General features: G+C 47.6%; 1 protein-coding gene across 3 annotated transcripts in view; it reads left to right on the plus strand.

The window, feature by feature from the left end:
* The window catches only part of ITP (ion transport peptide), an 81,487-nt gene that overhangs the window by 37,313 nt on the left and 18,890 nt on the right, over positions 1–25,284 (plus strand). Inside the window, exon 1 of one of the 3 annotated variants that reach the window (XM_050185857.3) lies at positions 19,155–19,263. The exons of the other annotated variants lie outside the window; for them this stretch is intronic. The gene's annotated coding sequence lies outside the window, so the exon portion shown is untranslated. Of the gene's footprint in view, positions 1–19,154; positions 19,264–25,284 lie in introns of those variants that run through there. 3 annotated transcript variants of the gene reach the window in all.

Here is a 25,284-nt window from a genome sequence, read left to right on the forward strand (position 1 = left end):
TTCTTCACTGTACGACGTGCCTCATAATGAAGTAGTGGTTTTGGTATGTACAACCCCAGAATTTAATTTAAGTAAGTAGTAAAGACGCAAAGACGCAAAACGGTTTGGGGGGGGGGGGGGGGGGGGGCGATGCCGCGTCGAAGCTCCCACATCAGCACGCTGTGACGTCATGGACTTAGGCGTCGTCTTCTAAGGCCGAGTTAGTTGTTCGTTAGTTAAAATGGAGTACGACACTGAAATGGAGGCGAGCCAAAAACTGAACTTGGCAGGTTTTGGCAACTTTTCCTCTGGAAACACGGTGAGAAAAAAGAAAAAAAAAAAGCCTTGATGTCCGTGACGTCACAGTAACCTCTACTTGCGCTGTGGTTTCGGGGCGAACTTCGAAGAACGGAAATCTTGTATTCGTTCTTTTTGTTAAAGTATTCAACCTCTTACTGCGAAATTAGCGAAGGTAGTGTTTCGACGGAATCATTTATGAGTCTAGAACGCCTATAGTGTTTCTATTTTGTGTCCGTTAAATATTTCCTATAGGCTTAAAGATACCTGGATCGTTTAGCATGCATACCAACCTATAACTGAAAACGGCAGACAGATCAGCAGACGCCAGTTTTAGCTATCACATTGAGCATGTTAACCATACTCTTGAGTGATTAACATCCCTGCGTCTCTTACATCCCCCTCCCCCCCCCCCCCCCCCCCTAGCTTTTGATGCTCGCGGCTTTCCTGAGAGACGGGAGAGGACGCGTGCCCGAATGTCGGCCATTGAATCTCGGTCACGCGCAACCGCTCACGCCAGTTTCATTGCTTCCGTATCATTCCTTCCTTCTATATCATTTTACCTCTCTCTCTCTCCCTCTTTTATCTTTATTTGATTTGGTGCGCGCGCAGGCGGGAAGTAATTAGCCGCTTTCTTTTCTTTTCCACCACGCTCGGCGTTCCCGAAACGTTTCCTCTACGTCGAGCCTCTCTACTCTGCGTCGTCCCATGCATAGCGTCATTAGTTGCGATAGCATCTATGGACACGCTACCGAGCGTGACGTCATGAAGATGTGCTGGGCCCGCACTATTGTTGCATGAAAATTAGAAAGCCCGAACACTGTTTCACATCAAAATGGACAACTTGATTGCCCTTATTTCTGGCGATCTAGAGTACATCCGTCCTCTCGCACCCCTGCTCTGCCCCCCCCCCCCCCCCGGAAACGAAATAAAAGAAATCAATGAAGTGCATTATCAATTACTTGATATATCAATTAATTAGGGGTCGGTTTGCTGAGCTATCCGCAAATCAAGCTTCGCTTGAGTGTGGCTAACCTCCCTCCCCTCTCTCTCTCTCTCTCTCTCTATCTATCTATCTATCTATCTCGCTTGAGTGTGTCATGGCGGGTTTGATTGATCTCGGTGAGGTGGGGGAGAGGGGTGGGAAATACAAAAGAGCCCGCGAACTTACATTTTCGGCCGCCTTAAAAACCCCAGTTGCTGGCAGGTGATCAAAATTAATCTGGAGTCCCCGCACTACGGCGTGCCTCATTATCGTATGGCATTGTTGGCATGTGAAACCACATAATTATATAAATGAATAATTAATTATGCCTCTAAAAAACGTTACTATGGGTAATTGTACGTTTCCCAATATACGGAAATAAGCATTTGGAGGTATCAAACGATCAGTGCATAAAATATGGTACATTTGGGTCTGTTAAATATTATGTGTGTATATATATATATATATATATATATATATATATATATATATATATATATATATATATATATAAATTATTCTGCTGACTATTGCGAGCAGATGTGCAAGTAATTTAAGCTTTGTATATTAACGCGAAAGCGTTAAGGTCCACATACTGCAGAAAATCCCGTGTCGGCGTCCGACGCTGGTGTCCCGTGAGCTAGAATTGCCGTATATATTTAGCCGCAAGAATGTACCACGCTTTGCTATGGGACATGCGGTATATGCGGGTTACATTGCCGCACCATTCTATCACTGAAGTTGCTCATATACCTTGTCTTACATTCTTGACGAAGTTATTCCTCGGAATTTTGAGAATGCCAGCCCACACGCAAATGTCGTGAAAGAAAACACCGACAGCGCATGTATTTTATGTTAAACCGTCTCAGGATGAAACATAAAAAGTGCGAAACAGTAACACAAACCTGAAAATGATGTAATTTTGTTGTGTTGGGCTGTTGACTATCTCCGGGATCGGCCCACGCAAGAGGCTGCGTTTCTAGCAGAAAGCTCGCCTTCGTGCATAGCGTTCACCGCCAACGTTTCCCGGTAAGCATTACGGTCACATAAGAGACGTTTAGCGTGTCCAATATTCCGGCAAAGCGGGGGCGGTTTGGGCGGATTACCGGATTGTCGGGGGCGTAAACGTGAGCGGCCAGATTGGTGGCGCCAGCTGGTGGTGCAAAGCTCAACCACCTAAACACAGAGCCAATTAGTATATTCTTCTTAGCTGGGGTGTAAGTTTTCGACAGCGGCGTAATTGTGAACACAATTACGCCGCTCCCGAAAATTTGCACCAGCAGCGAAACAGAATAAAGTAGGTTACTGCAATTTTAGCTCTGTGTTTGTCTGATTGAGCTCTACAACAGCAGGCGGCTGCACCGCTCCGACCGCTCACGTTTACGCCCCCGACCATCCGGCAATCCGCCTAAACCGCCCCGGTTTGCCGGAATAGCGAACACGCTAAAAGTCTCTATAAGCTGCTGTTGCCGGGAAGCGTGGGAAGCAGTCAGGGATCTTTGAATGCTGTCTCGTTCCACTCGTAAAGGTGAAGCTTAAGCGTCCTAGAAATTTTTTTTCCCTTAAGGATGGCCGAAAATCAAGAAAACATTATAAATTAAGTATGTATGTAACTGTATGTAACTCCGAAACAATGGCAGATATTCTGATTCAGAAAGCAGAGTGACTGGAGTTAGACGTATTCGTTATGTAAATTTCTAGCTTACCTAAAATCGCTACTTAGCTCAGTTTAATTTCGCAAAAGACAAAGGGTAAGCAAGGGGTAAACTTTCTCCGCTTCAAGTGTTTTGAAGAGATGCCATTTTCATTCTTGTTTTTAGTATATGATGATTATATTTTGCTGCCTCGTTTATATCTTAACGTTTCTGTTTCTTAGGATTCATTTCGGAACAAGTAAATGTGCAGGGAGCTAGCTAGGGCTTGTATAAACGTTTACCCCGACAGTCAGTAGAATATAATTGCTCCAGTTTTCATTGAATTATGCCCAGCGCTTCCTTAACGAGGTCATTTTTGGAAGCTCACGGTAACGTCCTATTTACGCGTTCGGCTGTTTGACACAAATGGGGTCAGATGTTAACCAGCGTACCGTTTGCGGGTCAGAAGTTGAAATATCGCAACCAGTCGTAAGTGTATCACTACATGTCGTGTTATGTAAGGTTTCGTTTCCTTCGATTATATAAATTTTTCATCACCCGTCATAGCGAGTCGCGGATGCTGGTGATAACGAAGACCTGGCGTCATGCTAGCCGTTGGCGAACGGCAAAATGAATTGAAAGTTAAAAAGAATCCGTACATTATACGTCCCCCGGAGTGTTCCGTATAGGGTGTCCTTATGGGGACACCGAAGGCACATCCCGTGTCCGTACTGTAATCTGTTCCCATACGTTTTTTTTTTTTTTTTTGTAATCAGCGAGAACTGAAGTCGACAAGCCCTAATCAGACAAGGCAGCACACTGACCTAACGGCGTTTACCCGCTTCTTCCTGCCGCCGGCTGAGGCAATGTTGCGTCAGCCACATATATGCGTGCGCTTCGCGAACTCCCTTACTTTCGCGTGACCATAGGCAATGAACAAAAAGGCAGGAAACCGAAAAACATACGGCATCGCTCGTGACCTTTAACCGCCCGCCCCCCTCCTCACCCTTGTCCTGGTAGTTAACCACCTCGCTTTGCGACGAAGCGAGGAAGGAGAGGTGAGGGGACGAAAGAAAACGAGCAAAATACTCGAACGTTGTAGATGAAATTGATCACGCTGTTAGTGACGTTCATCGATGGCGAGGTTCAGTCGTGAAATTGAAAAGGGCAAGTCCGACCTTAATTTTATCCGCTAATGGATAGCTTTGGAATGGAACAACGTGCTACTGTGGCATCAGTTGGCCTGACGAGATGCGTCGGCGTAGAAACGGCACATCTGGGCCGTTATGGATTGTCTTGTACTTAAAGTTTGTCGCCGAAAGCTAGATATGGCGTCATGCTCGCGCACGTTGTCTTTAGTTTCGCTTTCCCCCGTATGCGTGAAACTGTTAGTTTTCTCAAGTCGTGTTGGCATCCAGAAGTCCCGAAGAACGCTTATGGTTAGCGTGAGTGCGCAAGTACACACGTAAGTACTCACGTGAGTACGTACGTACCTTTCTAAAGATGTCTACAACTTAAAATTTCTTCCTGCAAAAAAAAAAAAAAAAATGCCATATTTGAAAGAAACCTTCACCAGCTTAAATTGATTCAGTGTTGCTCGTTAACCTTCGCTAAAGGACTGTAATTCGACCACGCAAGCCTCTCACTCGCGTGCCTTTTTCACTGTTGCATGCGTGAGCGCGACTTGAAAATCGCTCGGGAAAAGAAGCACGCTCGTTATTATCACCATTGTTATTATTATTTTTTTTTCACTGGCACGACAATTATGCGAGAGCGCGGAGTGTGGACGCATACGAACCAAGTAACCACGAGATTAAACTAAAAGTAACGAAAGAAAAAAAAATATCAGAGGGACTCGCCTGAAGGGTGTGTGTGTGTGTGTAAGTACGCGTAATTACCCTCCCGTCGCGTGACCTGGAATTAGCCGCATTACGGCGCGGTCAGAGAGAAAGTCGTGCCGACGCAGTTGCGCTTCGTGGGGCACGTGTTATAATGGTTTGCAGACGTCGTTGCCGGCTGGTGACGAAATTCGAACACAAGCGGCTTCTTGTGTGTGGTGTGGCTACGAGCGCTTTCCTTGCACACGTCCGCCGTCCGGCCCGTCCCGTGACTTCTAGCACGTGCGCGTATGCGACGTAGTGGGCTTCCATGGCTCGGGGTTTCGAGACAGTGGATGGCCGCTGTGGAAACCAGCAGTTCTCAGTACGCTCCTTTGAACTTCTCTCTTTTTTTCTCTCTCTCTCTCAACTGAAAGAAAGTTGTCCATTCGCGGCAAGGACAATGGTGCTCGATGGACTCGAAGTGTATTGCTACTTTTCTTGCGTCATGCGATACTCTGAACGCGTAATAAATCAAGCAATCATCTCGACATCTCGCGATAGCGTCATCTGTTCTTCTGGGAGAACGATTTAGCGAAGAGGCGGGAATTCCGTTGGAGGCTTTCCACTGGCACAGTGGCTTTTGTTGCATGGTTGTCTAAGCGATGCGAAATAGTTTGTCTCCAGAAAATTGCCTGATTCATCCCCGCTGAAAAAAAAAAAAGCTACCCTAGAAAGCACATAGGCCGAGCAATCACCCTGACGTAGCACGGTAGCGTCACCACGGTACTATTCTGGGAGGAGCATTATGGAATTGTTTGGAATCCCGTCGGAGACTTTCCACAGGCTTGTACAGCAGCGACCTGTGCGCTGGGTTTTTGCGCGGTCATCTGAAAGGTGTTAAATATTTCGTCTACGGAAAACGGCCTAATCATGTACGCTGACAACCACCTCATTACTTGCCTTACCTGTAGCCACTATCAGTTAGAAGTAATAGGCATCATTATTCCAACAATTAGCATTTATATTGGCACATATTGTCAACATAAATTCAAACGCTTGCAATTCCGAAACTATAATCCAATGCGTTGTTCAGATTGCAGGCTAACCTGCATTCGTAACGGTGGCTTGATTCAGACTCTAAAGTGTAGACTTTGGACTAATCCATGCTCATAAACCGACCACAGAATAATGGCGCGTCGCACTTCCATATAATGTGCAAAACGCTTCCTGATCAGTTACTTCCTGTTCGCGTGTATATTTATACTTATGGTATAATGTTATAAACAGGGGAAAGTGCTCCTGTTTCTTTTTTTTTTTTTTGCTGGACAAAACCAAATAGCAGCAATCTGTAAACTGACACATATTCTACATACGAAAATTGTTTCCGGCACTGTGCGTTTCTCGTGCACAATGCTTTCTTTTGTGTAATTTGCATTGCATTTTCAAACCTTGTGTTGTTTTATATTTCTCTTTGTCTTCTCATATTTCACGTCATCTTTATGTGTTCATCCCATATCCCCCTCTCTAAGCACACCACTGAGCTCTGTATAATGCCCGATCGGGTCATTAAGATGTTTTGTCTAAGTATACACATTTAAAATTTTAATTTAAAAAGAAGTTAAAAATTGCTCATAGGTTTCAATTATTAAATTTGTTGTGTTTCGCACTTGACGGCGGTTTCCCCACAGCTCATTAGCTTATCTCTGCAATTATTTGGATTCCTTGTCCTCCACAACTGTAGCGGCGAGCTCAGTCGCCGATCATCGAATCTAAACCTCTAAACTCACGGATGAAATGTTGCCGCTATTCACGCTTGTATCACTGTGCATTCCTGAGCGATCGTCGGTGCACGTGGTTCGGAAAAGTACAACGCTATTCGCATGGCGCGCGCAAGCTCATTCGACGTGACTCTTTCGCTACAGAATCGGTGACGACATTCCTGAAGTAGCTGGATAACAGTGCTCCTCCGGTGAAAAATGGTCACCGGCTAGAATAGGAACAACGCACGCTTGACAATGTGCTCTTTTGTTCCTTTAAATAATTTTGCATACCTGCCAACCCTCCGGAGTTTTTTTCGCAAAGTTCGCGAATTTAGGCTCGTTGTGCGCATTTACGAATGTTGCGTCAACTTCTATACTAAAAAAAAAAAAAAAAAAAGAATCTGACAACACTCATTTCACGATAACTGCCGACGTGAATGCCATTAGCGTTGAAGCCATGTAGCAACACACCATATTGCCAAATTCTGCACTTCTGTGTGGCTGATTTGTTCAATTTTCTGTTACCGACGTCGTCGTAACTTCGCCGTAGTTGAACGCTCAATGCGCACTCTGGTCCCATTTTGTTCCCTTCACTGCGTTGTCCGCACTCGGCTGCTTTTGATGCCGACTTATTCACTTCTTGCCTCTTGTTCTGCTTGTCTATCCCGGCTCTTAGCCAGCGGCACTCGTACCCATTCTGGAGGATTGGCCAAGAATGTTATCGTACCTGTAGTGTCGCATGCTTTTGCACATATACCCAATGGCCCCAAGTTTCTACACGCGGAAATGCGTGTACAGAAGCGGGCGGGATGCTGGTTCTTGCAAAGCGAACAGATAGTTTTCACCCCCAATATGGCGGCCATGATGGCTACAGTGAATGTATGGCTTTCTTTGGATCGTTCTCCCGTTTCCGTGATCGGAGGAGTACGTGTGGTCTCAATCACACGCATGACTCGCGCCGACACCAACAAACGTTAACGGCTCCGTTCTCTGGGAAATCACGTAGTGAATTAACAAACATTGCCTAAATATGCTCACTGCAAGAAGCATACATGCCTTGAAGCTCGTCATTCCTTTGACAAAGCGAATAGCCTTGCAGAAAGAAGCGTTTGGCTTTTCGCCTACATTGACAATTATCGTTCACGCTTTGAGCAGATTCATTATCATTACGAACAGCAATTTTCAAATATCGCACTTGGTCGGCAGACGTTAGTAAGTGGACTGACATTTTCAAGTGTTTTTTTTTTTTTTATATAGATTCAGATACCTTATATTCACTCAACGCAGAAAGAAAGCAATGACGGGTCGACGATGTCGCGCCAATTTACGACGAAAGCGGTCAAGCACGCAACATCAGCCGCGGCGACACAAATAGTGGGATTTCCCTGGACCCTCACCTCTCAATGTACTTCCCTCCTCGCCACACTAATGTGGCTCTGCACTACGGATGGATGGATGGATGTTATGAGCGTCCCCTTTGGAACGGGGCTGTAGGTTAGACTGCTGGAAGCGCCCTCTGCTGGTGTCGCTCTGGGCGACCCTCCCTGTGGTGTCGGTCGCGGTCTGGTCGCGACCGGCGATGCAGACGTGCCGTGCGACCTCGCCGAAGTGGGAGACCGCTCGTCGCTGTATCGAGCTCAAATCGCTCGCTAACCGCTTCTTTCGCCGTCGCGGCGCTTCGATCGCCTGAGGCGGGGGGCGCGTCGGTCTCTTTCTCGTGGGAATGCGAGTGACTCGGTCCTTTTATAGCCCCTAGGAAAATGAAGAAAGAAAAGAAAGAAAGGAAAGATACGCTCTCGGCTAGCTATGTATAGCTGTGCCTCAATAAATGCGTGCATCGTCACTTGATTGAATGAATGAATGAATGAATGAATGAATGAATGAATGAATGAATGAATGTGTGATGTTTACTGGCGCAAGGGCCAGGCTAGGCCAAAGAGCGACATGCCCGTCGTCGCTTGGTTGAGTTTAGCTTTTATGTAAACGTGTTAGCGTTTTTCAAAAATACTGGCTTACCGGCGAGGCGTGCTGCAGCAAAAAATGCGGCAAAACTCCTCAGTTTTTGCCTGTGCGCGAATTTCTTACGTAAATAGTTGTCCGGAAACTTCTTGCGGTGTACGGATTACCGCGGAGCCGTAGTTGGCAGTAGCAGAGTTTCGTGGGATTTATCGTCTAAAGCAACACTGTGCATGGCTATGAGGGAGGCCGTGTTAAGAGCTCCCTTAACTTTGTGTGTTGGATGCGTCTTCGGGAGCCGTCATCACGGTCGTCTAGTTTGTTTCGTATCTCACCTTTGACAAGATGAACTGCCAACAAGCACGTATCTCAGACCTCAAAATCACGCTTATTGGCGTTCAATCAATCATTCAACCGATCACTCAATTTATGGAAGCTTTATTGCACTGTGTGAAAATGGAGATGCGCACAAACATAATTGGACAAATGGCCTTTCAACTATTGTGGTCCGAGTTAAGATTATAAAACCTACATTATTCGGTCGCCAGACCTCTGACGACCGTCTGAAAATGTAATCTTACATCGTGTTTCTTAAGTATATTTTTATATACGAGATTAGACTTAACGGGCATTCTGATTGATCTTTTTTTGTCTGTCCACGCTTCGCAGTATTGGTAGCCTATGCTAGCGCCGTTTGTATTGCTTTTAACTATTTCATTACCGATAGAAATGTGTTCATTTTTTGTGCTTTCGAAGTTTTAAGGGTTTGTTTCAAGACGTATTAGTCGCAACGTATACCGCGACACATTATATTGTATCCCGATCATTTGTGTTCTGAATGGAAGGAATGGAGAAGTAATTGCTTAGAGTGTTTTGGGGAATTTTAGAGCGCAGCTCTTAGGCGCCCGTTCTTGCGGCGAGCGTCGGCGTAACCGCGCCAACGAGTGCAGCGAAGGATCAAAGCGAACACGGAGCGCAGCGGCAGATGAAAGACGGCGATAGCGAAGAGAACGCGAGGAGGAAGGTGTAGCGGAGCCATGAGGCGGAAAGCGGAGGATAAGGGCATGGCGAAAGGCGTGTGAAGCAAAGCGTAATGCCGCTCAAGACGGGCTCTGGGGCGACGATGGCCACGAGATGGCGCCTGAGTAGCGCGCGTAGTCTCTACGGAAACAAAGCGCTGCATGAGCGCAAGTCTGTCCGCGGCGGCTGCTGTCGCGCCACACTTCGCTCCGTTTGCGACGTCCCCCACGAGACAGATTGTCCAAGCCAGCCAGTGTATCGCGAAATGAAAACGCGCATAGAGCTGCGCGCAAATTTTGCGTTAGGGAATACCATAGTTGTCGGTGATTTTTTTTATGTAGAACGTAAAAGAAACGCCTCAATAAGCATAAATGAAAGTAATAACTTTCTATTTTTAGAATCTATTAGTACTGAGGGTTGTATATATATATATATATATATATATATATATATATATATATATATATATATATATATATATATATATATATATATCCGAAATATATACCTTGCTCCCGTATTCCTCAACTTCTGGAAATGACACCACTCCAAATTTAATATGGCGCTGATTTGATCGCGTGAATACTAGGCATAGTGATAATAAGGCTATGCGGGAAAGCCCTTAGTTCGGAAATGTGAAAAGGGGTAAGTGCCTTTGTTTCAGCAAGAGCTTTTTACTACTTGAAGCAAGCATCCGTCTCTCTCTCTCTCTCCTTTATTTCTTTTTTTCTCTATTTTTTCAAATAAGTCATTGCATTCTTTAGGCTCGGGTTTATTGAGCATGCGCAAGCCTCCTCATAGTTTTTTAGTGTGTTCGAACAGCTTTTCCGTGCACAGGCTGGTGTAGTGCTGCGCCTAGAACTGGCGCTGGAGTCTTCACAGTGTTTGTACAGTATTTGTACGGTACTGTAAAGTAATGTACAGTGTTCCGTAGTACTGTACAATATCGAATACGGGCATTTCCACAGTCACTGTTCCAAAAGTCGTTAAGAGGTTAAACTTCTAGTAAAGGTTCTATCGAAGGCCGATTTCAAATCGACTGCGTTTTCTTGCATGAGTGAAAACTCTGCACAACTGCAATGATTACATCACGATTGTAGTAGTAGTAGTACTAGTACCTGTAATACCTTATTATACATAAATAAATAAACACATTATACAAACGTTAATATCTGGATTCTTAGCTAGTGGCCTAGCCATGGATCCATGCAAAAAATAAACTTAGAAACAAGGCGAGCCGTCTCCTACATGCACCGACTAAAATAAATGAGAGAAACAAGTAAAGTAAAAGAAAAAAAATCACAATACAATTGTACGCTATTTAGTAAGGCAGCAGCGCAAAAGAAAAAAACAACAAAGCACTATCCTTTTGTTGCCTCTGTGCCTTTGTCACCCGTGTGAAACATATTAACGCAAACATGGATCTATGTTCAGGAATAAAAATCATGCACATACTTGACGCTCGAGCAAACATACCGAATGTACTACTAGCCTTCATAGAAGTCTATCCCGAAGTCTTATCTTATAGCACGTCCGGGTATTCCGTTCGGCAAGACGCCGCGCACATTTCTGCCCCGTCTGTGTGGAACTGTTCTCGCAATAGTTTTTCCGCATCGTTCCTGGAATCGGGCAGAGGCTATCACCGTACGCACGTACAGACGCTATAAATGAGAGATATATATATACTGTACACGCTGGAACACTGGTCTAGCCAACGCCGAGCACAGAGAAGTGCAACGAGAAATTAGAGAGAAGAGATAAAAAAGAAACGTAAGGGAGGGATTAGCCGGAAAATGGGAATCGCCCGACATGTCACGTACGCGTACTATACGTGATCCACCGCGATCTCCCCACGCAGACCAGCCGGTTTCCCGTTGGTAAAACGCGGGGGATAATTTTGACGGATCGCTGAGCTCTTGTCCTCGGGAGGCAAGAGACGACTCGATCGTCGCGTCTCTTCGTTCCCTGAGGTAGCGGGGGCGGCGTCTTGTATCGTCCGTGGCTCGGCCGAAGCGACTGCCTTGGCGCCCTGAAAGATCAGTCGCGTGGAAGGATCACGTGCCGCCACACTGCCGACCTTCTGGGAGAAGCGTGCCCGCCGCCTGCTTGACGATGGGAAGTCGTGCAAGAACGCTTTTTTTTTTTTTTTGCCGGGGAAATTCCTGGGAAATTGGAGCTTTTTTTTTCTGTTTCCTTGGGTGTTGCGTTCTCCGTCGCTTGTGGGACACGTCGGTTTAGGGCCTGCGAGTGTACAGTAAAGGGTGTTTGGGAGACATATGGAAAGTGCGCCTGGGCCTAGACTTGGTCTTTGCAACAGGAACCATAGGGCGAGAATGCGTAGGCGATTGAACGATTCGTACAGTGCATGTCACGCGAGGTTGGGGATGTTTCATTTCTCTCTCTCTCTCTCTCTCTATCTCTCTCTGACGTGTATACGCGATTGACTATTTTTGTGCTGTAGAGGACTTGCAAACCCACGGCCCAGCGACGGATCCCTGTTTGTAACGGGAACCAATCTCGAAGGCCATGCTTTTGCTGACGGCATGCATCTAAAAATAAAAATAAAGCCGGAAACACGTCATAAACGCCGTGTTTTGGACGCCACCTATCGGAAATGTTGGAAACATTCGTCGCCGGCTTTTCCGCAACATTTGATATAGTCTAATGTCATAATGCATTAAAAAATTAAATTCTGGGGTTTTACATGCCACAACCACTTTCTGATTATGAGGCACGCCGTAGTGGAGGACTTCGGAAATTTCGACCACCTGGGGTTCCTTAACGTGCGCCTTAATCTAAGCACACGGGTGTTTTCGCATTTCGCCCCCATCGAAATGCGGCCGCCGTGGCAGGGATTCGATCCCGCGACCTTGTGCTCAGCAGCCTAACACCATAGCCACTGAGCAACCACGGCGGTTCTAATGTCATAATGCATGTACACTAATGACGTGAACAAATGAACAAATATTGCAAGAGCGTACGTACGGACATACACTTTCCACCGGATCGATATTATTTATACGTCTCGGCATGGAAGCGCTCTAAGAATATATATGGCATAAAACACGGAACATGCTATGCAATGGCGCTGCAGCGTGAAAAATACAATGAAATATATGCAACGAAATAACGCTGCAATTACATATCTTATATAGTTATAGAATGTGTATTGCTAGCACGTACTCAAACGCGGACCAGTCGAAAATGGCTATAGAATTTGTTGTTGCCTGCATTTGCAACTTTGGCTTCAAAAAAAAAAAAAATATTCATGCTTCAAAACTGACACTACGCCGGGCCTGTAGAAACCGGCTACAGCGAGATTCTACGTCAGGCTGTGCCACGTGACTGCACGCAACAGGCATTAGTCAGATTTTCTTTATCCCCCAGGTATACATTGCACCTCGGTCCAGCCCGTACAGAATACCTGGCTCTTTTACTTATCGGTAGGTTCGCCTGTCATTTATCGAATGTACGCAGCCTGCATCCTTCGAAAAGCGTGCAATGATTGTATTCTATACCGGCACTAACGTGTGGGCAGAAACTTGGGGATTAACAGAAAAGTTTGAGAAGAAACAGAGAACGGACAGTGATACCGTTGCACGAAAATCACACAAGAAACTCAATTGCATCTCAACAGAAAGTCTACTGAGGGCTACACAAGTTCAATGGAAACGCAACAGAATTCCTATAACGATTTCTTTAAGGGATAGGTGGAACTTTTGAGATTTGAGAGACAGGAATGCAGTGGTGGAATGGAGAGCAAACGGGGGTATCTGCTATCATAGTTAAGATTAAGAGGTGTAAGTGGGACAGGCCATGTAATGCGTAGAGAAATTTGCAGGCATAGGATAGGGCCATCTGGCGTGAAACAGGTGTTATACATGGATATATTCCCGAGAGAGGCCTTCGTCCCTGCGGTAAACAGAAGTGAGGCAGGTGATTATGACGTGTATTTTTTTTTCGAGCGGGGGGGGGGGGGGGGCGCACAGCAGCGCTGGCAACCGTAGGTGGGCTTCACAGACACGTACCGAAAATACCGCAGGATTTCCCAGGGCCCCTTCGCTCCCTGGTGATGGAGGGACACCGAAATGAGTGGTGGAACATTTGCACCATCCTGCGCCAGAACGGCATTTGAGCGGAAAATTGCGCCATGCCTGCACCAAAGCATGCATAAAACCTATGCCTTCCTTCCGTCGATGCTTCGCATCTAGCGAAACTGAAATCAAAACAAAAAACACGCTATCATCATCATCATAGACGAAAGCACGGGCATGTTCATAGAGTTTCTCAGTCCATTGAGTTTCTCACTCTATATTGAGAAACTCTATGGGCCCGTCGGAGTCGTCCGGTTCGTCATTCGCGCATTTTTCTCTGACGGATGACGTACAATGTAGTGCGGCAGTACCGTCTTGCTGTCTCTTTATTTGGCTGTTCATCGAACCCTCGTGGTACCACGGCGTTTGCCGAAGCAGGACGTCACATTGTAGGATGAAAGCTAAACTTTTTCGATGTTTATGGGTGATAGCGGAGCCTTGCAAGAGAGCCGCTGCCATCAGAATCGCGAGTGGTGCATGGTTAAGAATGGTATTAGCGAATGCGGCACACGGCGAGAGCCGCCACTTCGATGAGTGCCGCCATGTTCGTTGCCGCAAAACTTTCACGTCGAGTTTCTGTCGCTCTGCAAGTAAACGCAAGATGCAAGCGCAAAACCGTATATGCGTCTCGCGCATGCGCAGTGGCGCTGAGGCATCTTTTTTTTTTTGCGACCGCCAAACCTTTGCGGCCCCTATTCGAAAATCCAATGATGTGCATGTCATGACATGAGTATCTTACATGATGTCATGTTAGTGCAGGCGCGCGCACTCGATTGGTCTTGCGGTGAGCCTCTGCCCACAAGCTGTGACTGTCGCACTGTGTTGCATCCTGGGTTAATAAACACTCGTTTCTTGACGATCTGTCTATGGCCGCTTCCGTATCAACCAACTCCGCCGTAATGCCATTTGTGCGTCGCGGTATGGAGGAGCGTCGCGTCCTTTCCCGACCGCGCTTCCAGGGTAAGCCTCGCGCGAACCCGTCTGCATAGCATGTCGACTGTATCAGTTAGTATTTTCACGGTATATGGTAAGCACACGTGCGTTGGACTCTCCGCCAAAAGTGCTTGCTGCTGAGCCAAATCAGATTTTTGCCTGCGCCAGGACCTGCGCCGAAAGGTAAAACGGCCGTTCCACCACTGTAAAATGAAACATTTAGCGTCCATTCAAACGATCACATAATTCATCTTTAGTGCATGAGTCAGACAACTGGTACTGATTGGTGGTGGCATTGTGACTATTATGACAATTATGTACACTACAGTTATCTTTCTTATATGACACTTGTTCTAGTGTTCGCACTAGTTAACTTCTTACATACAGGGTTAAAAACGATTATAATGAGGCGGTGGGCAACGCACAACTTTTGTACAGCTGCAGTTTCAGTTTCGCTTTGCAGCAAGTTTCTGTGTTTTGATGGTTTGACGTCATGACCTTCCTACTCATTGTGAGCGCCGAGGTTGTGGCATAGCGACGACCTTGTGAGCCGAAGTGGTTGTTAAAACCTCACAACGTCCTGCTCCCACGTGACCACATACTGCATCGCGACATTGTAGAAACGAAACTGAAACTGGCTTTAGAAAAGCTAATAAGTAGTTTATGGTGCTCTGAAGCATGCCAGTATTTCTCATTCTGTTGTTTAGAGGCCCCGGACCTTCTATTTAATGCAAAACATGAAGAGCAAGGTGTGTAATGGCGGTCTTCCATTTGACGTCTCACAAAATCGGCCGTACGCTCTTTCTCTCCTTTTTCCTCGCGTAAAACCATGCGGCATCGCCTGCCGAATCGGGCGCTGCGCCAACATCGTCGATACTTAACCGGAACGCCGCACAGCCATCTAACAACTCTCCCAAGCACTGCGATGACGTAATGAGGCCCGTTTCTTGCACGTTCCCGGTGCTTACGGAGCCTCCGCTAACGCACGTGCGTGACTATACCCGTATTCCTTTGTCCTGACCCTTACCGACCTCCAGTTTTCTCCTTCCTTCTCTTTTTTTAACTCCCCCTCTCTCTGCGGTATACGAAATCGCCGAAACGTCGTGTTCTAGTAAACACACCGACTCCCCGACGACCCCGAATGCATGCATGGACGCGAGGTCATTTTTACGTTGCTGGAGATGCCATTGATACGCCCCCATCCAGCCAACACGACACAGCAATAAAAAAAAACGCACAAAAGTCTAAGGCACACCACCACTGCGCACGAAGACGTCGGGGCAGACGCACCGAGGCTCGTGTACGGTTGCCGAACGTACAAACATTCCCGGGAGCATGCCCGAACTTGCTTCCGTGAGCTGCCAGGGGTCCGGACTAACCGCAACACCTCAACACCTGCTGGGAGTGTTGCCCCCCTCCCCCTTTATTTTTCTGTGGAACGCAAGAGGAGGGAGGACACAGCGTGGTTTCATGTCGAACAGTGCGCACCGCGAGTTTGGTGCAGCAAGTCCCCGGAGCTGTGCGACTGATTTGTACGGGATGGAGTAGCAGTAGTAGTGGCAGTTGTATTGGCGGAAGTAGCAGTTATACTAACGGGGTGGCAGTGGCGGTAGTAGTTGTAGTGGTAGTACCAGTGAAATAGTAGGGAATGCCGCAAGCAAGATGTGACTGACCCCCCCCCCCTCCAGGCAACAAAAAACATGCAAAATAACAGAAGTCAGAGGGAAAAGGTTCCAAGCACAATCACAACACTTCGTCAACGTATGTCCCAAGAGCTGAGCCACTAGTTGGTATACCTTAAGGAGAGGAAGGTCGCTTGCACCAGAGTAGTGACACTAGCAGTTCACTGCAAATAGAAAGAAGGAAAAAAAGTTGGGGAAAGAAAAAAAAACGGGGCGGAGGCGTCGCAAACGTCGCAATTTTTCGGTGGACAGCTGAACTGTCTTGCGAACATGGCTGACATACAGAATATTAGCGGTTGTCTAAAGAAGGCGTTGGAAAGTTACGATACAAGAAGCAGTTGTAGAGAAACTTAAGTAAGAGCACACAAACAAACAACGTAAGCGCATAGATGTGCGTAAGAACACAGATAACTACAATGTGAACAAACACACGCAAAACCTAAGATGAGACTAGGTTTAAAAAAAGCATACAGTTCAAACGCAGATCCGTAAATGGTTCGTCGGAGTGACTACGTACTACACCGGGAATTTGACCGGTGCAGCTTCGCATATCGACTCGAGGACTGCTTATCGAGTGCTAATGGAAAACGCGTGTTCGACACGGTCCTGGCATTTGTTGACTTTGTTGTAAGATGAAAGTTTTGACGTTATCTGTGCGTGTAGCGGGAGCGATGTAAGCGCTATCGTCTGCCGTCCTGCGGCACTCCGAATCCGTGCTGTGCACCAGCGGACCCCTAGACGCTGTACTGCTTCGGAATAAAGCGCCTATGATAATGAAGTGCAGTACCCCCTTAATGATGATAAGGGCTTTATTGCGGATCAGTATCACATGAGTCGCGAGTGTACCGTACTGCACCTTCCTCAACCACACAACCGCGCTGTGGCAGCTGTTACACCACGATAAGACTATTGTCGCAAATAACCATAATAAGAGAGCTCTGCTTATCCAACGAATCGTGAACAAACCCTGCTCCGCCTTGTCCGTTCACATTACCCTACGATTCAGACTGAGAGCTTTCGGATAAAAGCTGACGTCAGCGTTCAAACTGGGAAGGAAGTTACCGTAACAGTAAAGCTCCGTGCACATTACACTGTCATACGGAAAGAGAAAGAACGGATTGCTTTTCAGTGAATGATTCCCGATTTATGTTATTACTGTCGCCCTTTTTCTTCAAGTCGACATGTGACTTCGCCTTTCCGCATGGCTCACACCGAAGCAGCCCTTCTGGCTTATTCGCGTATGCCATTTCGAATGCAGTCCACCCAATTTAGTTCAATTACTTCCCTCGCGAAAGGACGGATTTAGTAGTTTGATGAGGTGAATGCCCCCTCTACACGAAGGCAACGTACTGTTTAAGACAAGTAGGTATGTACATGCACGATGAAGAATTAGCAGGTTCAATCGTAAACATAAACGGCGCAGCCCAATCATGACCGATACCCCTTAGTCAGCTGTATATATTTTTCTTGGGGGGTGGGGGGGGGGTGGCTAACATTTACTGCGCATCAGCTTGGCCCAGAAAATTAATACATAAACGCGCCGCACTTCACCGGAGGCTCGGCGCGAACGCCCCACTGCACGCAACTAATCCCGACGGTGGCCGTCCCCGGGAGGCAAAAGGGGCCGTCGGAAAGATTCCGAAAGGACCCCCGGCGCCTTGAGCAGTCGCCCGGAGCACCTTCGCTTCATTCTTTCGTTTGCGACGCGTGAAAAGAAAGGCATAAGAAAGAGGAAGGCCCAGCTACAAACACCAGGTCATACCCCCCTCAAACCACGCGGCTCACAACTGTAGGTATCGGGACGAAGCGGACGAAGCGGGGGGAGGGGGGAAAGGGAAGGGGGAGTCGCTGCATGAGACGAAGAGAAACAGCAGAGGCGGCCCCCTTAAGTACCCCACCCGATCACCCCATACCTATTCCCCCTCCCGCTACCGCGCTAGAGTGCGGCGCATTCCTTTCAAGAGCCCATCGCGCATTCCATCTCCTCAGAGCGGAGTCTCGAAAAGAAGCCAGAATAACCACAAATGAGAGAGAGAGAGAGAGAGAGAGAGAGAGAGAGAAAATCTAGCCGCCTGTGTAAGGAATTGCACGGCAAAATGAAAACAAGGAGTAGGCAGGTTCGGTAGCGACAGAAGGAATGCGAAAAGAATGAAATAAGCGCGCCGATCAGAAGACAAAATACCATAAGATGGTGGTAGCCTGTTTAGAAAGCTTGCATATGCGAGAGATGGGTTGGTTGTATCGGTGGGCAAGCGACATCGCGGATGGTGTGTGTGTGTGTGTGTGTGTGTGTGTGTGTGTGTGTGTGTGTGTGTGTGTGTGTGTGTGTGTGTGTGTGTGTGTGTGTGTGTGTGTGTGTGTGTGTAGTTCGGGGGCCTAAAGAATGGAAACACGTGAGTTTGAGGGAGGGGGTCGTCGGCGCACGTAATTTGAGGCTGCACGGGAAAGACCTACAGTGAGAGATATGAAAAAAAAAAATGAAATAATAGTAAGTAAACATTAAAGTATGGTGGAGTGGCGGGGCTGTGTCGCCAGTTGCCTCAGCTCTTCGCCGTTCTTTCATCAGCCACTTCTAGAATGAAGAAACGCGCGTGAGAGAGATAGAGAGAGAGAGAGACGTACGATGCCTGTAGCGGTCACAGGAGGAAAACTAAAAAGTTACCGTCGAGACAAGAGTGTATGAAGAAACGAGGAAAACTACGCTAGCACAAGCAGTGCAACAGTCGTCTCCCCCGTTGCGGGCGCGTGAGCTCGTTGGGAGGGGGGGTAGTCAGACCGCGCGTAGCATCCCATGTGACCCCAACTCCGCGGTGACGTCTGGGCCGACGCCCGCAGTCGCGACCAATAGGAGCAGCGAGCGCCGGGCGAGCCCCCCTCTCGCTGCTACCACGCCCCCTCCGAGGCGGAAAATATAAGCGTGGCATGACTGGCGCGTACTTTCAGCCGTCGAAGTCGTCGTAAAGAAAAAGGGCCACCACACGCACTGGAGATAAAAAAGCGGGGCCCCCCTCGAGTGCCTGACGGAGACCGCACTACCGCTGTGCAAAGACCACACCCGCCGTTTCAAGGAGAAAGGAAAGGAAGAGACCCAGCAGCTGTGGGGGTATCTGCTACTTGCGACGGTGTATCTATTGGCATTACGACGCGAGCGCTTGCGCGCTGTGTTCTTTTGCCCTGGTTTTGCCCGCCACCTCCCCCGTTTAGTTCTCCCCATCCCCCTACCTGCTGCCTGCCGCTGCTGCCGTTGGTGTGAAGCCTGTGGTCATCCCCACCCCTCCCACTGCTCCTCGCCGTGGACTGAATCGGTGCGTGATGCTTCTTGAATTGCCTCAATTCCCGCCATCGAGCGGAACCGTTTTACGTTTTTTTGCTGCGCCTTTGCCTTGTTCCGGCCTGCGTATACGTGCTTCGACGTGCGTGCACCCCTCTCCCCGAACCACCCCAACCTCGCTCCCATTCATTCGGGTGACCTACCCCTTCGTGCACGGTGAGAGCATACGACCCGTCACTTCCGCACCGCTTCCCCCTTGCCCCCTCCCTCCCCGATGGTGTGTTGTGCACTGCTCTAGGCTGTACCGCTTACTACTGCTGCTAAAGGAACGGTGACAGGTGTGGAAGGGGTTGTCTGTGCGGATGTTAAACAGGTCGAGATGACTCGCAGGCCGTTGAGTTAACGCTATCTCGTGCGTGTGACACCGCTGCCGAATGGAGGACCGGTTGTTCGATGCTACGTGTTGGCTTGAACGGGGCAGTTGTAATCGTGCGCGGAAGCGAAAAAGAAAAAAAAAGGTATGCATGCCTCTTTGCATTCTGTTACCATCGCCATGCTTCATGTCCACTTCCTACGTTCCTGAATGTAGAGTAGGTTCGTACAAGTATCAGAGGTACTGGGGCCTTTGTAGGACCCATTGGTCCCCGTATGGATCCCACATGAGCCCTATCCTACTTCTGCTCTGTTTCAGCCAAACCTGAGAGCCCTCAGAAATCGGCTCCTCTTATCAATGTTCAGTTTAAGAGAAGTGAGCTGTATCTTTGAAAAACTAAACAAAGGCTTCACGAATTATTCAACTTATCATACAGTGTTAACAGAGTTCGTATTAAGGAAACCTGCTGTATGCATACCTACGCAGAACCTTGGCGCGCCGTCAAGGAAAGTATAAGCTAAGCTTACCTCTTTGTTTTCCATAAACGTTTCCTTTATTGAGCTTAAAAAAGTCTAAACTCTGTGTCAAGCAACATAATAATTCAGCACAAGCTCCGCCCACATAACCTCGCTGCACCTGTCCTTTGTGTCTCTGCCCTCCTAAACATTGCTCCTGATGGAGGCAGATTTTGGGGGAAATCGGCCGTGACGTCACGGAAATGGGCGAACGTAACGGCTGGCGTACCTACGCGAATTCTTTTCGATATGGACGGTGGTGTATTCGCCACTGCGTTTGTTAGGTTGTCACCGACTGCAGTAACTTCTTCATGCGGCTGTGAATGCTTCTGATATATTTATGTCCCTTTTTGAGCTTTACAATGAGTATCCGAGCACTTTGTGAACGTAGCCTGTAAAACCATACAATGCTATGTTAATCACCTATAGTACTCCTTAGAAAAGTCGTTATAGAAAGTCTGTGTTGTTCCTACTGAGTTTTCGATGCCTCCGATGAGAATGTGTTGAAATGCAATTGAGTTTCAGGCCCGAGTTTGGCTAATGTAGTAGAAACTGGAAGTCAAAACCCTATAGGCCGTGTGCCCATGTTGCGGAAAGATTGAACTTTTCTCGGGTTATGCGGTCCGTAATCTTTCGACGCCGACTGTATATCGTCGGAGAGTATACTATGACTCGAAAATTTAATTAAGTTTGGAATGAACACGTTATTCCCGCACAATGAAGTTGCCAGACCTTCTATATTGCATTTATAGTCTACATCTAGACGAGGAGAACACGGTAACAAAAACGTGCCACAGTGTATACCACAGTCTCGCATCAATTTCGCCAGAAACGGATTCATTACCCACCTCATTTTACCCTCGACATTGAGTCCCTTTTGTACTTCACCCGTTACTTTTTATTTTGTTCCTCCTTTTAATTTGTTCCTCCCGTTCTTTTGTTTCCTCTTTTTTTGTTTCACCTGTTCCCCAGACCCACCAAACCCACCCACATAGCTTCTGAGTTGGATTGTCCCGTTCATTTCCGAAGGAGACCTCCCTTCTCCGGCCTCTCATTTCTGGCATCCCTAATCGCATCGAGATCAACTCGGCGGCCGGAATCGGACTCAATAGTTTCCCAAACCAACAGGTATGTGGAGCTTCCAAAGACAATGGGCCTCGCACCAAAAAGTGCGTGTTCATAGTTGGCAGTTGGAAAGAAAGGGGGCGTTGTTCCGCGGGTATCGAGAAATAGGAGCTCGCAAGACGTACGTATAGCTTACATGGAACGTTGCAAACGGTGCCCTGTAAGTTATCGCCGTTTACGAGGCTTCCTGTGCAGAGGTGGGTGAAGGCGTCGCTGCAGCCTAAGTTATACCAAGTGTTCCTTGCATGCATCGCCGTATCAGCCCCCCGAAAGATTATAAGCTGATAACAAAGAAAGAGAGGTACAGCGCCTCAACATGGACGCACGCCGCCAAGCAGCCGCAAGTTGTTCTTAAAAACGAGCCCAGACTTTGATGCCTATCTTGTGGACAACAATAGCATTGAAGCCGCTCAGTTAGTGGGGCAGCGACACCCCAGGCAAAACCATCAAACTGGAAATTAAAGAGGAAATATGGGGCCGTATACCTGTTGTCTGTCGGTTATCCAAGTTGTAGTTGGCCTCCGACGAAAGTTTTTTTTTGTTGTTGTTGTTGTTGCGCGCGTCAGTTGTGCGTATGCCAGCTTATCGCGCGAGAATTTTCACGCGAAACCAGCCACCTACAGTCGTAAACGTGGCAGACGATGCTGTAGAGTGTCGAACCCGAAACCTTTACTCTGGAGCTCTCGAAGCCCGTGCACCGTTCTCTGAAACGGTGGTTGATGATCTTCGACGAATCTCGGGCCTCTTGTGTTCCATCGTTACCATAGTTACAGCCCCGTTATTTAATATTATCCGTCTTTTCTCAAGCCGCCTCGCTCACGCAAGACATGGCTTCAAAGCTGTGAGCGCTTGCGAGGAAAGCTTATAGCCTCGTAATGCCCGTCGTATCAAATGAAAGCCATTTGCACAAAGCGGGATTAACTGCTAACGTCGTTCTCTCGCTAGTGCACCGAAAAATGCTAGTAGTAATCCACCTTCGGCTACCATCATCTATCATGGCTTATCTGTTTAGTTGATCAACCATTATTGGTTTCCGATGAGTATACCTCTCGGTAGTGTGTGGCAATGTTTGGTTGTCAGGTAGCACCCGAATATATACGAGTTTCCTACTCGCATTATGAGTAGGAAACTCCTACTCAACGCGATGTTTCTGCTGTATATATACCGTAGGAGTAACGGATATCACACGTGGTTCGCCTACAGTCCTCGGACTTATGGCTTCAGACGTTATCGGGAATGTTTTCATTACTCCATCTTTTCAAATTTCACAGCAATGTTTCTTTTTTTCTAAACACGCGAAAGCGCTGACCTCGCATAAACAATGTGTATCATTGCGTTTATAAAGTAATGTTTTGTTGAAAGTTACTGGCATTGCAAAGTTGCAGGGTCGTTTGATGCTAGAAGGACCGAGTTACTGCAATCAGTCATTGCGATAGCACAGCTGAACTGCCCCGCACTTGCAGAGATGACAGTGCTGGTGGGGCGGAATATCGACTTCATTTACAGAAGCAAAGATCTTGGGAGCCTGGCCTCACAGTTCATTAGCCCAGAAAGCAGTTCGAGCGCTTCTTCACTACCTGAAGGCAACAGACTTGAGTGCCCGACTATAGACATCCTAGACCTAACTTAGTGCATGTGAAAGTGCGGTATAGACTCATGCTTTCTCTCTCTCTCTCTCTTTCACTCTCCATTCCCCTCCCCACGTGTAGTATAGCAAACTGGACTCAGTCTGGCTAACCTCCCTGCCTTTCCTTCTTCATCTCTCTCTCTCTCTCTCTCTCTCTCTCGTATACACTTGCGCCAGTGTGCCCACTAGTCAGCTTTTCTTTAAAGGAGGGGGGGGGGGGGGTTGACACCGTGCCCAAAACAAAGTACGCCGACGTTTGGCGTTTCGTTGAAGTCCAGCTGCAACGCCAGCGACGGGAAACCGTTTACTTTTTGCTCACGCCTTATGCTGGCCTTCACGCAGCCTTGAAGCCCGGCTGCCGGTCACGGTCGTCGCATGAGTCAGTTGTGTGATCCATTGTTCACCGGATCTGGTATACGCGCTCTCGCGAACTGTGCAGTGGCTTGAAAGGTGGACGACTCTAAGCGTGTGGCTGCTCTAAGCTAGGTGTGCCGTTACGATCACACCACCCGCCCGCGTCGAGTCCCGATCGAGTTGCCCTGGCGAGGTTATGTATGCGTGCGGATTGCGCTTCGCGAACGCGGTGACTGAATGCGAAGTTGCCACATCTTCTCGGATTGGATCGTCTTCGTGTAGTTGCGTCCTTGGCTCCGTCAGGATGTATAGGTTATAGTTCGCAGGCGCGCCAGTGTGTTGAAAGTCGTCACGTGTGTTGGTCAGATTAGCATAGCTGCATAAACGGGTAGATCTGGTTGCAGACTTCGCTTGTCTCGTGGCGTGTCCCTTCGTCTTCAAAAACAATGATCAGGCAGTTATCGCGAAGAGTGCAGTATGCGAGCCGCAGTCGATGTAGTTTTAAAATCGTTCCTTTAAGACTTACGTTCCTGTTGTATATGGTACGAGACCACGCGGCATCGAATCCCGGCTGTCGCGGGCGCATTCCGATGGGCTGCGAAATGCAAAAATGCACCCGTGTAACGTGCATAGGGGTCACGATAAAGATACCCAGGTGGTCAAAATTAATCCGGAATGCCCCACTACGTCGTGGCTCATAGTCACATCGTGTCCCTGGCATGTAAAGGCACAGAATTCAATCAAATTCAATTTGATATGAGACCAATAATTGATAACTCTTGAGAAGCTGCCAGAGTGAATTCAATCGCATCTCACTAGAAAGTAAACGACAGGAGCAAATAGTCAATAAAATCGCAACACCAGGCGCAAATAGTCAGTAAAATCGCACGAAATTTTCTAAAACTACTCTTGTAGTACTTGCAGCTCCCGTAGGCACTAGAACCAGAGTTTCCTCTAGTAAATTTGGGAGAAAACACCGTAATAATAGGCACGTTTCGATTGTGCACAAGCAGCGTGGCGAATGTTTTTGTACACGTGAAGCGACGAAGTATTTCAAAGAGATTCAAGGGCGCTTTGTTTATGAGCGACGCATACGACAGAGCCATATTAACGGAGGAAAGACAGTGCCGTCAACAAGTGTCTGTTTCGCAAGTTCCGCATATACGCGTGACCGTTGACATGGCGCTATACACTACGTGTGATGGCGTTCCGCTTTTCAAAATCACTGGTCGGAGCGCTCGCGAAATGCGATCCGGAACGCCGGATGTTGTGCTATGCACGGGGGCTACATACCCTAACGTGTGAAGCCGGAGTCAAAGTGAGCGTCACAAACTAATACCGAAGGCAGGAGAATGCGTCGCCGCTTTTTTTTTTTTTTTTTTAAGGAGGTCAGCGGCCGGCACGCAGGCGATAGCAGTTCTTTTCTTCTTCTTTTTTCGCCTGCCAGCAACATGTGGGATAAACAAAACGCGCGTAGTAGATTTGAAAGTTTCACGCGTCATCTCGTTAAAAGTGACACCTCGAGCATAGAACACGTTGGACGCGATTCGTTTAGCTCAACTGAAGAAGTACTAGTCTGGTTATTTATGGAAATAGGTATCATCAATAAAGGAAGGGAAGGAAATTACCTTTTCCTTCGCTGGAACTGTCTGCTGATACCTGAACGGTCGGTAGTTGGGAGGAGTGTTGAAGTAGAACGACAGGGAGAGAGCCAAGCAGAGATGGATATCGTGTAAAGAGGAGAGCTGTGCACATATCTACAACAAAGTGACTAGGTACAAGTTTATCGCATGTGTGTGTGGGGTGGGGGGGGGGTGGGGGGGGGGGGGTATCTGCTCAAGAGAGTGTCACTCGGCCCC

Source organism: Dermacentor andersoni, chromosome 11 (genome assembly GCF_023375885.2).
Source record: "Dermacentor andersoni chromosome 11, qqDerAnde1_hic_scaffold, whole genome shotgun sequence".
Lineage (NCBI taxonomy): Eukaryota > Metazoa > Arthropoda > Arachnida > Ixodida > Ixodidae > Dermacentor > Dermacentor andersoni.